Source organism: Hippopotamus amphibius, chromosome 11 (assembly GCF_030028045.1).
Source record: "Hippopotamus amphibius kiboko isolate mHipAmp2 chromosome 11, mHipAmp2.hap2, whole genome shotgun sequence".
In the NCBI taxonomy this organism is placed as follows: Eukaryota; Metazoa; Chordata; class Mammalia; order Artiodactyla; family Hippopotamidae; genus Hippopotamus; species Hippopotamus amphibius.
This window is the reverse complement of record NC_080196.1, coordinates 60,984,256-60,999,404: the sequence shown is the minus strand read 5'-3', so window position 1 is coordinate 60,999,404 and position 15,149 is coordinate 60,984,256. Positions and strand designations below refer to the sequence as shown.

At 38.5% G+C, this 15,149-nt stretch overlaps 1 pseudogene; it reads right to left on the bottom strand.

The window, feature by feature from the left end:
• Positions 1 to 14,949, bottom strand: part of LOC130830912 (uncharacterized) — a 158,880-nt pseudogene extending 143,931 nt beyond the window's left edge.
• Between the last annotated feature and the right edge of the window lie 200 nt (positions 14,950 to 15,149).

Genomic DNA, 15,149 nt, shown 5'->3' with positions numbered 1-15,149 from the left:
AACACATCTTACAAAGATTACTATAACAGTTACTAGGTAAGACTAAGATGGAGTATGTAGAAAGGGGGAAAGAGTGGAAGGAATAGGGGCAAAGGTCCTAGTTCTGAATCAGAGAAGACTCTGTAAAGAGGATAGAAGGAGGCAGTGATATTCCTTCTAGAGTTTCCATACAGTGGTGTTGAGACTGCTCAGCAAATAGCTCCTCAAGCTTCACCCCAAGGGGTTCTCATCTTGTAGGTCAGAACCTACATTTTAAACAAAGAGATTTAGATGCAGGTGGCTTAGTACCATACCTGAAACCAGTTTTTGCCTTTATCCTCCATATCAACAGCAACATTCAATGTACAAATTAAGGACATGCAATAAAATATTATAAAATCCTGTTTAAATTCTTCCTTGAAATTGTATTTTTTTATCACAAGCTTAGATTTATAAACAAAATCTTCGTATCAGAATGTACTTTCTATTTGGCCCAAGTAAATGAGTTAGAGCCAGCGTTGAAGAAAACAGTTTTTATTTATTTTTATTTATTTTTAATTTTTTTTTATCTGGACCATTTTTAAAGTCTTTAATGAATTTGTTACAATATTGTTTATTTTATGTTTTGGTTTTTGGCCCCGAGGCACATGGGATCTTAGCTCCCTGACTAAGGGTCAAACCCTCACCCCCTGCATTGGAAGGTGAAGTCTTAACCACTGGACCTCCAGGGAAGTCCCTGAACCACTGTTTTTAAATTTCATTACACAGAAATGCCCAACCACCCACACTAAGGAATACAGGAAGAAAGGAACTGGGTGATTCTCAGTTTTCCACAAACATAACCAGAGAAAAACTCTAAAATGACTTTCTGATGGGTGAATAAAGCTTTGTTGTATACCTCCAATGTCAAAGAAAAGAAATGAACATGCATTTCTGTCTTTTTCTGCTTTTTTTTTTTTAACATGTAGGAAGAACAGCAAAGGTAAGACCAGTAAATACAGTTAATATACCATCTTTCCATTCTCCATGCTACCTCACTAATAAAATTTTTCTTTAGCTTATGGGATGAGGAATTTCATTTCAGAGCCAAGAATCCAGACCTAGTCTATATTTGGGAAGAAAAACCTGAGACTGTATTTTTGTAGAGCAGGGTTTCTCCAAGAGTGATCCACATCAGCAACATTGTCATCGATTGGAACCTCATCTGAGACTCTAGGTGGAGCCCAGAAATCTGCTTTAAAAAGCTCTGATAAAGTTTACGACCCAGTAAATCCGATGTTATTACTACTCATGGAGTATGAGTCCATAAAGGAGGCAGGGTGCTATTGTTTCAAACAAGGAAGCATGGGTGAAAATTAAATGTTCACTATCTTGAAGGCATGAAATGGGAGGTACATAAATAAATAAATAAATAAATAAATAAATAAATAAATAAACAAATAAATAAATAAAGTGAAAGAAAACAAGATCAATGGAAAATTGTTATCTATATACTTTCTTCAAAGTTTAGTTTCAAAGAGTCCCATTAATGTTTGTATTTTGCTGGTGTTTTAATTAAAATAGTCAAATTTTATTACAAAATTTTAAAAGTATGTCCTCTGTCTCAAACACATGATAGAAGACTACATTTCTTGGTAATCCCTCAGAGTTCCTTCTCTTCTTATTTTCAAATTTGGGTTTATACTTACTTATCATATTAGCATAATCAGAAATGAAACAATCCCTGTTGCTCTTAGGCATCTTTGCCCTTCTCCCCCCACCCCCACACTTCCTTATCTCACAATTAGCATGCACTGCAATTTCTGGCACCAACGATATTATCAAAATGATTGTTTTTCACATTAATATCTTTCCTCCATAGTTAAAATGCTTGCATTTCATGATTGTTACTTAGATTTAAATCCATGATTAGGTTGTTTCAGTTCTTCCCGCTGGTCTCCTCTCACACAACCTCTTCAATAGTTAGTTTTTTATGTTGAGTAATTGCTTGTGACTAAAATTTGTTTATTCTCGCTCTCTCTATTTTTTTTTTTGGAGGGACGGGAAGGGGAGTAAGAGTTTGTTAAAAAGTGTGTCTATGTGATATGCTTCCAGGTAATTTCTATCCTGAGCATATCTATTGCTTTCAAACTAATATTTAAAATTTTAGACTTTAGATTTCTCTCTTTCCATATATGCATGTAAGTATGAATCTATCTATTTATCATCTGTCATCTCTCTATCTACATACAGATACTTTGTAATTACATACTTTTGTTTACCAAATGCAAGTTCATGTGCCCTATGCATAGTAAGGCCAAACAAATGGAAACAGAGTTTAGAGCAAAACGCTTTATTGCAGTGTCAAGCAAAGAGAATGGATGGCTTGTGCTCAAAAAATTCCATGAAGGGTTTCAGCAAAACATTTTTAAAGGCAAGGTGAAGGAGGAGAGCTGTAGGGTATGGGTTTGTGATCAGCTTGTGCACAATTCTCTGATTGGTTGATGCTGAATTAACAGGGTGTTTAACATTATCAATCCTTTGGTGCCAGAAGGTCTGGGGGCTGCTGCTCATGATCATTGGGTAGTTAATTTCTTCTATTTGGTGGGGTTTTAGCATTAGACAAACTCAGGAAGTATGCATGAGATACTATTACCTGGGTACTTCAGAGAGGAGCTGCAGCAGAGGATACAGGGGAGGTGTCTGTCCCAAGAAGGACCCATAGGGTCCTGCTAGATTACACTGCGTGCTCATCATTAAACTGTACATTTTTCCTGCTAAACTGTGAAGACCATGAGGTCAGATAATGAGCCAGTTGTCATAGAAACTCCTCAAGGATTTCGTCAACAAATAGGAACAAAGACATTGACAGCAGAAAGGGGACATGCAACTCAAGAAGATGGAAGACATCACTCATGTTTCTTCACCAAGGGAATCTGCTGAAAAAAGAAATGAGATGCAGGATAAAAGGCAGAGTTGGAGAAGCAAAGTCCTTGAGTAGCCAAGAAGGTATGAGAAGAATACTAGAGAGATTTTTTGAAGAGTGGAACCAGTTCATGTATTGTATCAGATGAGATGGTGGGGGCATATAGAGACTGGTGAAGGCAGGATGGTGGTATTGAAGATGTAAAGAACAGTTCTCTTCTAATTGCTTCTATTTTATCAGTAAAATAAGAGGTAAAGAGGCAATCAGCTGAGTGATTCAGGGGAGGGGTATTGAAAATAAGTAAGAAAAGGCTGTGAATTAGCTGATGGGGGGAATGTAGCACAATTTCCTGGTAACAATGAGACCTGCCTGGTGTTAGCCATCACTGATTGACCTCAGCCTGACTAGAAGATCTCCTGCAGCCACACTTCTCCCCTGGAGGGGAGAGGAGTTGGATTAAACCAGGGTTGGGGGTTGGGCCAGGAGATTATGACAGAGCAAGAAGGGATAAGGAAGTAAGGGATATGCAAGGAGTGATGATAAAAATGTGCCCCTGGAACCAAGCTATAGAAAGTAGGCAGTGAATTTAAGAGAAGCCTGATAGAGAAAAAAGTAGTAGGTGCGAAAGGAAAAAGGTATCAATTGGTTTTGAATTTTTTATAGTTACAGGGAGAGTACTTGTGTAGCTAGCTGGAGAGATAGAAGGTAGTGGTCAGAGGGATACAACACTTGAAAGTTGGATGTGGATGAGGGTTGGGGAGGTGAGAGGAGGAGATCACTGCAGGACTGGAGAACTCAAGGAACAAAGAGTGCAGTCCCTTCTTACAGCTTTATCTGTTGCTCTAGAGCTTTAACCAGTCTCTTTTTCCCAAGGAAAACCTCTCTGTACTTTTAGCGTTGTAGCCTCTGAGACCTGGCTATGAACCTCATCCAATGTCTGGTTTTGGCAGCAAGACCTGAACATCTCAGTGGAATAATCACTTTGCTCATGTTGGTGGTCTTTTCTGGCAAGCTCCCTAAATCCTTAGCTAACTCCAGGATCATCCTCCAAGGGCATTCACAAACTTCTGAATCCTGTCAAAATACCTTTGGATTCTACCACTGCCCTAACTAATTTTAAATGATCCTTCTGCAAAAGTGCCAGGCCATGCAGAAGCCCCAGGACTGACTGAACTCTAGATGACCTGCAGAGGAAGCCCATCTATCTTGGGCATTGTCCTCACCCCATCTCACACAGCTTCCTGACAAGTCTCCAGGACCTGTGTCTCTAGGCCTACTTCTTGGTACATTAATGAATAAGAAAACAAATTTAAATAATCCTTTAGTCTTTCATAAAACCTTGCTTTAAAGATTATCTTTTACAAAGGAAGGTAAAAAAGTCATACTTGAGAGAAAGCTGATTTATAGGATTCTTTGTCTTCTGGGAAATCACACCCACATTTTCCTACTTCCATTAACCTTAAAGCTAAGTAGAGTTAAAGAGGTAAATAGAAATTAAGGGATAAATTAAAATCCATTGGAGAATATTAGCAAAACACTACCCTGTTTTACTAATTTTGAGACATCTTGGCATATCGGAAAGCAAATTGATGTCAAAATATATGAAAGTTAGCTGGACTCGGAGAGTGACTTTCTGTGTGACCTTGAGTAATTCACTTCATTTCTCCCAGGTGCAGGTTCCTCATCTGGAAAATGAGGGTGTTGGCCTAGGTGAACTCTAAGAGACCTTCCAGCTCCTGCAATATAGACCCTTAAATAAGGCTCAAAGGCAATGGTAATATCATGATCTATTGATAAGTCTAGTTTTAAAAATGCTTTTACTAAAGGTCATTGTTAAAGGTCATTGGACAAAGAACACAGTATGCATAAGAGTTTGATGTTTCATTTGCTCCAAAGAGAATAGATAGATACATATATAATGGAATAATATAGTGAAAAGCAAATTCTGAAATAATATAGTGAAAAGCAAAATATGCCTAGAATTTTTCAATGAAAGATTGATAAACTGGCCTTTATTTATGCGCTCTTATTAATGGACACTATTTTGGATGAATCAAGAAAATCTGAGCACAAAAAAAGTAAAAGATTTGGAGAGATCTTTTACTACTTCTTCTTACTTTTTCTCCTTTCATTACCATATGATGCCATATTTCTATTATTCTTTGCAAAACAATGAAATGAACTTCCTTCAAGCATCTAATTGTGCACTGACCCCATGTGCTGCATTAACAAAATCTTCAAGTAAGGTACTCATCTGTATACCCGTACACTGCAGCACATGGAAGATAACTCTCCATGATCAGAATGATACAAAGGAGAAACCAATGAACTGAGATGCAACACCTGACTTCCATTCAACCTCTGCCAACAACAACTGTGTACTTAGGCAAGTCACTGTTTACTCTAGAACTTGAGTTCCTCCTGTGAGTTTAACAAAGGTCTGATTAGAGTCCTTTCCCATGGTATTTTTTTAAGGACTTTTATTGAGATATAATTGACATACAATAAACTGCATATATTTAAAGTATACAATTTGATTTTTTTTCATATTAGTAATGTATATATGGCAATCCCAATCTCACAATTCATCCCAACCCAACCCTGCCCCTGCTCCCCAACTGTGGTGTCCATATGTTTGTTCTCTACATCTGTGTCTCTAATTCTGCCTTGTAAACTGGTTGATCTGCACCATTTTTCTAGATCCCACATTTATGTGTTCATATATGATATTTGTTTTTCTCTTTCTGACTTACTTCACTCTGTATGAAAGTCTCTAGGTCCATCCATGTCTCTACAAGTGTCCCAATTTCATTCCTTTTTATGGCTGAGTAATATTTATTGTATACATTTACCACATCTTCTTTATCCATTCATCTGTTGATGGACATATAGGTTGCTTACATGACTTGGCTATTGTAAATAGTGCTGCAATGAACATTGGGTGCATGAGTCTTTTTGAATTATGGTTTTCTCTGGGTATATGCCCAGTAGTCCCATGATATTTTGTGGTAGCAGCTCTAGCAGACTAATACAATGCCTAAGTTCCATGTGGATGCAAATTGTAAACCATTTCCGAGGTTGCTATGGATTTGCATTCTCTCATTATTTAGCATTTTGTTTTGCTTGTATCCAAATCAGCAATTTAACTTCAAGAAAAGAGAGATAGTAATTTAAGCTCAGCTTGAAGAAGAATATGAGCTGAAAGAAGAAAAATAGCCCACTGCTTTCTTGACAAAAAACTGCTGGTGATAAGGAAGGAGGAACAATTAAGAATGGGTGTACCAAGGGAGATAGGATCAAGATGGTGGAGTAGGAGGATGTGTGCTCACTCCCTCTTGCAAGAGCATTGGAATTACAACTAACTGCTGGACAATCATTTACATAAAGACACTGGAACTCACCAAAAAAGACCCCCCACATCCAGAGACAAAGGAGAAGCTTCAATGAGATGGTAGGAGGGGTGCAATCACGTTAAAATCAAATCCCATAAATGCTGGGTGGGTGACTCACAAACTGGAGAACAGTTATACTGCAGAAGTCCACCCACTAAAGTGAGGGTTCTGAGCCCCATGACAGGCTTCCAAACCTGGGAGTCCAGCAACGGGAGGAGGAATCCCCAGAGAATCAGACTTTGAAAGCCAATGGGATTTGATTGCAGAACCTCCGCAGGACTGGGGGAAACAGAGACTTCACTCCTAGAGAGCAAACAAAAAAGTGTGCTCACCAGGACCCAGGGGGAAGGAGCAGTGACCCCATAAGAGACTGAACCAGACATACCTGCTGGTGTTGGAGGGTTGCCTGCAGAGGTGGGGGGCAGCTGTTGCTCACCAAGGAGACGGGGGCATTGGCAGCAGGGGTTCTGGGAAGTGCTCATTGGTGTGAGCCCTCCCAGAAGCTGCCATTAGCTCCACCAAAGAACCTGTAAGCTCCAGTGCTAGGTAGCCTCAGGCCAAACAGCAAACATGGTGGAAACACAGCCCCACCCATTGGCAGACAAGCAGATTAAAGTTTTACTGAGCTCCACCCACAAAATCAGATTAAAGTTTTACTGAGCTCCGCCCACCCAGCCCTACTCACCATCAGTCCCTCCCATCAGGAAGCACCCATGAGCCTCCTAGATAGCTTCCTCCACAAGAGGGCAGACAGCAGGATCAAGCAGTATCAGCAGTTTCAGAAAACCACAGCTACAGAAAGATAGAGAAAATGAAAAAGCAGAGGACTTTGTACCTGGTGAAGGGACAGGATAAAACCCCAGAAAAACAACTAAATGAAGAGGAGATAGGCACCCTTCCAGAAAAAGAATTCAGAATAATGATTGTGAAGATGATCCAGGACTTCAAAAAAAGACTGCATGCAAAGATCAAAAAGTTTATCAATGGCCTAGAAGAATTAAAGAGCAAACAAACAGAGATATGCAACACAATAACTGAAATGAAAAATACACTAGAAGGAACCAATAGCAGGTTAACTGAGGCAGAAGGGCGAATAAGTGACCTGGAAGACAGAATGGTGATAATCACTGATGTAGAAAAGAATAAAGAAAAAAGAATGAAAAGAACTGAAGACAGCCTAAGAGGCCTCTGGGACAATGTTAAATGCACCAACATTCACATTCTAGGGGTCCCAGAAGGAGAAGAGAGAGAGAAAGGACCTGAGAAAATATTGGAAGAGATTACAGTTGAAAACTTCCCTAACATGGAAAAGGAAACAGCTACGCAAGTCCAGGAAGTGCAGAGAGTCCCAGGCAGGATAAACCCAAGGAGAAACATGCCAAGACATAGTAGTCACACTGACAAAAATTAAAGACAGAGAAAAGTTATTAAAAGCAACAAGGGAAAAATGACAAATAACATACAAGGGAACTCCCATAAGGTTAACATCTGATTTCTCAGCAGAAACTCTGCAAGCCAGAAGGAGTGGCATGATATATTTCAAGTGATGACAGGGAAGAACCTACAACCAAGAATACTCTACCCAGCAAGGATCTCATTCAGATTCAATGGAGAAATCAAAAGCTTTACAGACAAGCAACAGCTAAGAGAATTCAGCACCACCAAACCAGCCCTACAGCAAATGCTAAAGGAAATTCTCTAAGTGGGAAATGTAAGAGAAGAAAAGGACCTACAAAAACAAAAACAAAACAATTAAGAAAATGGTAATAGGAACATACATATCGATAATTATCTTGAATGTAAATGGACTAAAGGCACCAACCAAAAGACATAGACTGGCTGAATGGATACACAAACAAGACCCATATATATGCTGTCTCCAAGAGACCCACTTCAGACCTAGGGACACATACAGACTGAAAGTGAGGAGATAGAAAAAGATATTCCATGCAAGTGGAAATCAAAAGAAAGCTGAAGTAGCAATGCTCATATCAGATAAAATAGACTTTAATATAAAAAATATTACAAGAGACAAGAAAAGACACTACATAAAGATCAAGGGATCCATCCAAGAAGAGGAGATAACAATTATAAATATATATGCACCCAATATAGGAGCACCTCAATATATAAGGCAAATGCTAACAACTATGAAAGAGGAAATGCAAGGCAGAAATAGTGACACAGATGTAGAGAACAAATATATGGACACCAAGTGGGGAAAGCAGGGCAGGTTGGGGGGAATGAATTGGGAGATTGGAATACCAAATTGTGCAACCTGAAAATATTCTGTTTGTTGTTTGTTAACTGTATCTCAATAAAAGTTCTTAAAAAAAAAAAAAAGAAAGAAAAAAGAATGGGTGTACCAAAACAATTCTATAAGTTATTTTCAGACACAAACAGAAGTAGTGAAAGTATAAAAATCACGAAGAGGAAAACACCCTAACATTAGTTAATGATGAAAGATTAGTACATTTGGTTTGAAAGGGGAGGAGTCAGACTGGGGAGGGGAACAGAGGGGCTCCAGCTCTCTCTGTAATGTTTATTTTTTAAAATCTTATACCTGAAACCAATATGAAAATGGTATACATCTAAAAAAAAAAGAACAGGTGTGGTCAGATATGAACTCAACCTTCCTGCTTAGGAGCTTCGAGATGAAAAGTGGGAGGAGATGTGTTACTGGTGGAGGGAAAACACCTAGGATTCAGGAGACTATATCTAAATTATTTTAAGAATTCTAAGAGGAACCACCAGATAGGGCTACTCAGAGCCAAAATGAGACATTCCTAACACTGTCAGGAGGATGAAATTTTGTGGGCAGGGAGTGAGTAGCTAGTTTGCACCCTTGTCCTGCGTCAGTTCACATGTGGCATGGACACTAAATTGTAAGCCAATGGTTAGGTCATGGGACCTTTTGTAGGGGTGGGTTGGGGAGGAGGATACTCAGGAAGACAAGATGGGGACAGTGGTGGGTGCCCCTGCTGCCTCTGGGTGGTCTGGACTCTGAAATGGAAGGTATTACTGAATGTTGGAAGATATGAGCACCAGGCAAAGGCAAGGAGAAGCTATGCTAGCTGGCAAGATTGCTGGTCCCTACTGAAACAAGAATTACAGAGCCAAAATTTGTCATGTTTTGGTATCTCCAAAGGCACAAGAAGGACCCACAGAAGTTGGTGTTCTCCCCACTAAGGCCATGTGGCTTTATATACATCTTCCCAGACTCCACCAGGAAAAGGATTGAGGAGGGGCTCTGAAAAATGTGGACTCCATCCAGAAGCTGCTTTGCCTAAAGAGACTCCTAAAAATATGGAGTGATGTTAAAATACTCAGATTCAAATAAACGTTGTCCCCTATCCCACCTCATTAGATGCGTGGGCTGACTGAGGAAGAACACCACTGCAGTTTTAGAGAAATTAAGGTGATATATAGTCCTTTGCTCTCCACAGCTGTATTGTGGTTGTGTTTGCAGACATGTGCCTGTGTTAGCACAGCACATCCAGATCTTCAGGCTGTTTCATGCTCATAATAGCACTTGAGGTCTGCTTTGTTTACACCTCTATTACAGGTTAGGGAAAGACAAAAGGAAAGTGGGAGGTTGGCTTATGAGGCCCATTTTTCAGGTAGGGGCATACTTGGTGAGTTTCTATAATCTATTCATGGTAACTCAGCTAGTAATAGTAAATTTGCAATGTGTGTCCACGTGGTAAGAATAGCTATGGCAAAACTGAGCACAGTTCTTGGGCCAGAGCAAACCCTCAGTACATGTGAGCTTCATCCAACTTCACCTGTACGGTTTGGGTAATGCCATACTGGTGACAATTTAATACAATTGTAATAGGTGAAAGCCTCCCCAAAACCTGGTCATGGACACAGGTTAAGACCCTTGCATCTGTAAGAAAAAAAATGATATTCCACTTTTCCATTTTATGGAGATGTTATACAAACAAAAGGATAAGACCAAGAATGTTAAAGTATTTGAATATAAAATACTACAGAAATTATTGTTAATTATCAGATTTTAATCATTTTAATTTTAAACATCAGTTTTATTATATCATATATAAATCTAGAGTTTCATATAGTGTTTTTTTGCTTATTATAGAGAACACTGGCAGTTTAGATAAGATTCTTCCCTTCATGCACATTTTGGTCAAGGTGAAATCTATATGTGCATATATCAATAGTTGGCTCCACGTGCATGTAATTTTAGTGGCCCTTAGAATATTCTGCTTATCCCCAAAGGTTTATATCCATTGATGCCTGATATTCCTACAATTAAAAATTTTCCTTTTATGACAAATACTTATGTGAGATACCTAGAGTAGTCAGATTTATGGACAGAAAGTATATGATTGCTAGAGGCTATGAAAAGGGGGGAATGGGAAGTTATAGCTTACCAGGTACAAAGTTTCAGTTTTGAAAAATGAAGTTGGATAGTGGTGACGTTTGCACAACAATGTGAATGTACTTAATACTACTGAGTTGTACATTTAAAAGTGCTCAAGGTGGCAAGAAAAAAAATGTTTCCAAATTGGAAAGGAGGAAATAAAACTGTCACTATATGAAGATGACGATATTATACACAGAAAAACCTAGACTCCAAAAAACTGTTAGAACTAATAAACAAATTCAGTAATGTTGCAGGATACAAAATCAATACACAAAATAATCTTTTGTATAATATAAGTTAATAATGAGCTATCAGAAAGAAATTAATAAAATTATCCCATTTACAACTGCATCAAAAAAGAATAAAACACCTAGGAATAAATCTAATCAAGGAAGTAAGACCTGTGTACAGACAACTAGAAGATATTGATAAAAGAAACTGAAGAAGACACAAATAAATTGAAAGATATTCTGTGCTCATGGATTCGAAGAATCAATGCTGTTAAAATGTCCATACTACCTAAAGCAATCTACAGATTGAACACAATCCTTATCAAAAATGTAACTGACATTTTTAATATAAATAGAACAAATATTTATTTGGCATTTTTCAAATAAATAGAACAAATAATCCTAAAATTTGTGTGGAACAACAAAAGACCCCAAATAACCAAAGCTCTCTTGAGAAAAGACAAAGTTGGAGGCATCATGAGCCCTGACTTCAAACTGTATTACAAAACTATAGTAATTAAAATAGTATGACATTGGCATAAAAATAGACACACAAATCAATGGAACAAAATAGAAAGCCAGAAATATTCCCCTGAATATATGGTTAATTAATTTATGACAAATAAGCCAAGATGATACAATGAGTAAAGGACAGTTTCTACAATAAATGTTGTTAGGAAAACTGGACAGCCACTTGCAAAGGATGAAACTGGACCCCTATCTTACACATTACAAAAAAATTAACTCAAAATGGATTAAAGACTTGAATGTAAGGCCTAAAACCATAAAAGTTGTAGAAGAAAACATAGGTAGTATATTCCTTGACATAGGTTTTGGTAATGATTTTTTCTTTTTAATCTGACATCAAGAGCAAAAGCAACAAAAGCACAAATAAATAAGTGGGACTATATCATACTGAAAAAGCTTCTGCACAGCAAAGAAAATTATCAACAAAATTAAAAGGCAACATACTGAATGAGAGAAAATATTTGCAAATCATATATCTTATAAGGAGCTAATATCCAAAATATATAAAGAATTCATACAACTCAATAACAAAAAAAAAAAGCAATCTGATTAAAAGATGTGCAGAAGATCTGAATATACATTTTTCCAAAGAAGACATACAGATAGGCAATAGGTACATGAAAAGATATTCAACATCATTAATCATCAGGGAATGCAAATCAAAACCATAATGAGGTGTCACTTCACACCTATCAGAATGGTGATTATCAAAAAGACAACAAATAACAAGTGTTGGTGAGGATATGGAGAAAAGGGAATCACTGAGCACTGTTGATGGGAATGTAAATTGTGCCGGTTCCTCAAAAAGTCAAAAATAGAATTACCATGTGATCCATCAATTCCACTTCTGGGTATATATTCAGAGAAGATGAAAGCACTAACTCAAAAAAACTTATGCACCCCAATGTTTATTGCAATATTATTTACAATAGTCAAGATATGTAAACAACCTAAGTGTCCATTAATGGATAAATAGATAAAGAAATTGTGATATATACATATGTGTGTGTGTGTATATAATTATATAATTCAGCCATAAAAAGAGTGAAATCTTGCCATGTGTGATAACATGGGTGGATCCCAAGAGCATTATGCTAAATGAAATGTCAGAGAAAGACGAAAACTGTATGATCTCTTATACGTGGAATCTGAAAAATAAAAAACAAACAAACAATGCAAAAAACAAAATCTCATAGATACAGGGAACAAATTGGTAGTTGCCAGAGGCAGAAGGATGAGGGGTGGGTGGGAGAAATGGACAAAGCAATCATATATTCATTAAACAGAAAAAAAAACCCTACCCTCCACAACCACCAGATTAGAGTGTGCTGTATTTTCTCTGATAACATGAGATTTTAATAGTGTTCCAAAATGCCCTAACTAAATATAAATACTTTTAATATTATAGAAGTATTATAAAAGTAATACTTGATTACTGTAGAAAATAGAAAACAAAAAAAGTAAAAATAATAAAATCAGTTAATCATATATTGTATAACCACTTAGAACCCTTATCAGTATTTCAAAATAAATGTTATCTATTAAAGTATAACATCTATAATGAAAAGGAGAAAAAGGAATAATTACAAATTAATATATCCATGATCGAGAGAGAAAAGTGGTCACCAGGGGCTGGGGAGGTGGGGAAATGGGGAGAGATTGCTAAAAGGGTACAACCTTTCAGTTAGGTGAATAAGGTCAAGGACTTCCCAGGTGGTGCACTGGTTAAGAATCCGCCTGCCAATGCAGGGGGCAACAGGTTTGATCCCTGCTCCAGGAAGTTCCCACATGCCCAGGAGCAACAAAGCCCATGGGCCACAAACAAACAATAAACAAACAAAAAAATAATTTGACAATAAGACGAATAAGGTCTGAGGAGTCAATGTTAAACATGAGGAATATAGTCGACAACACTGAACTGAATAACTGAAATTTGCTAAGAGAGTATAACTTAAACGTTCTCACCAAAAAAGTCTATATGTGGTTGACGAGTTAGGTTGTGAGATATTTAGGGTGTGCATTGTGGTGATGTGATGTATGTAGGTATTGTAAAAGGATTCCTTACAGATGTGTTAATTAAGAGGATGAGAGGAATCCTTTCACAATGTATAGGGGTATTGGGTCGCAATGTATGCTTTGAATGTCTTACAATTTTGTCAGTTAAAATAACGCTTAAGACAGTAAGTTTTATGTTCTGTGTATTTTGCTGCAATTAAACATTTAAATTTTTTTCTTTTTCTTTTTTTGCTTGGGTTCTTGGAGCAGTGACATTTAGGTCTTATCAATCATTCACAACCTATGTGAATGAAAATGAATGATTATAACCTTGCACCGGGGTGAAGAACCCAGGAGGTGTTTATTATATTTTCAGGGGATGGAGGAAGAGGTAAAGGGGAAAGCCTTGAAGAAGGAGGAGGAAGGAGATTGGAGAACATCACACCAAGGGAAAGAAGACACAGGACTGGAAAGCTCATGGCTGCTCTGATTTTGTTACATTCGCTCAACAAATACTTATTACAAATTTCAGATGTGCTGGGCACTCACTCTTCTAGACACTGGAAAAACACCAATGAGTAAAACAGACTAACTTTCCTGCCTTGAGGAGTTTAGCTTCTGCTAAGAGGAGACTGACAGAAGCGAGATGAGCTGGATAGTATGTTGGGGGTGATGTGAGAAGAAATAGAGGAAGTTAAGAAAGAGTGTGGTCCATAAAACCCCAAATAGAGCAGTCTGAATAAGCCTCCCTGAGGAGGCAACAACTGGGTGAAGAAATGAGGAGAGCTTTTCTTATATTTGGTAAATTACTAAAATCGGAAGAATTGTCTATGGGATGAGCTTTAGCTATCTTGCATCACGGATTAACCTTGGTGTTCGTTTAAAACAGCAGTAATTTTACCACATCCTTTATCCTGGGGCACCAGCAAGCTTCTCCACAACGGGGTGTCTGTACGTCAGGTGTGTTTACCTGGAGCCCAAAAGTGGGACTGAGGCATTCAACTTCCAGGTCTCTTCCTCCAGAGCTGAAAAACTAAATCAGCCAAGGGAAAAAGGATGATCAGCCACACTACTCCTGCTTTGTGCCCGGCGCTTTTGTCAGACTTTAAAAATTAAAAGAAAACAAAAAGCAAAGACAAATAATTGGGTGTCTGGCTGGCTAGGGGTCTGACGCGCTTGTCTGGAGCAGTGCTTTTCCTGCAGACAGACACTACGTGCAATTTTGTCCAGAAAAACTGCCATAGGAGCCCAGCTGGCTGCGAGCTGGGAACCCTGCAGCTCCAAGGCCTCAGCAGACAAAGGGCAGAATGGGTTTGGAGGGAGGCAGTGGGTGCAGGCAAGCTCTGGCTGCAGGCACAGGAGCCCAGCGAGGTGTCTGTCATCAGCCCCAAGCCTGGCAGTCTGCAGGGAGGGCACAGGATGGAGCAGGGGGCTCAGCTGTAGTAGCAGCTGAGGGAGGCTGCCTCCTGGCCAGCAGCTCACAGAAGAGGTGCTCTCTCCACCAGCCTGTGCCAGTTCTGGGCTCCTCATTACTAGCCACTAACAAACGAGAAATCAATATCCACATCAGCTTCATGCCATAGGAGTTCTGGAAAGCAATTTGGTTCCAGGAAATCTAAGTGGTTTTGTGGCTGTGGATGCCAGTTACAGACTCATTGTGCAAGAAGATGAAGTGTGCAGGGGGCAGGTACTGATCAAATAAAGTCCAGGGGAATGAGAGTGGCCACCAA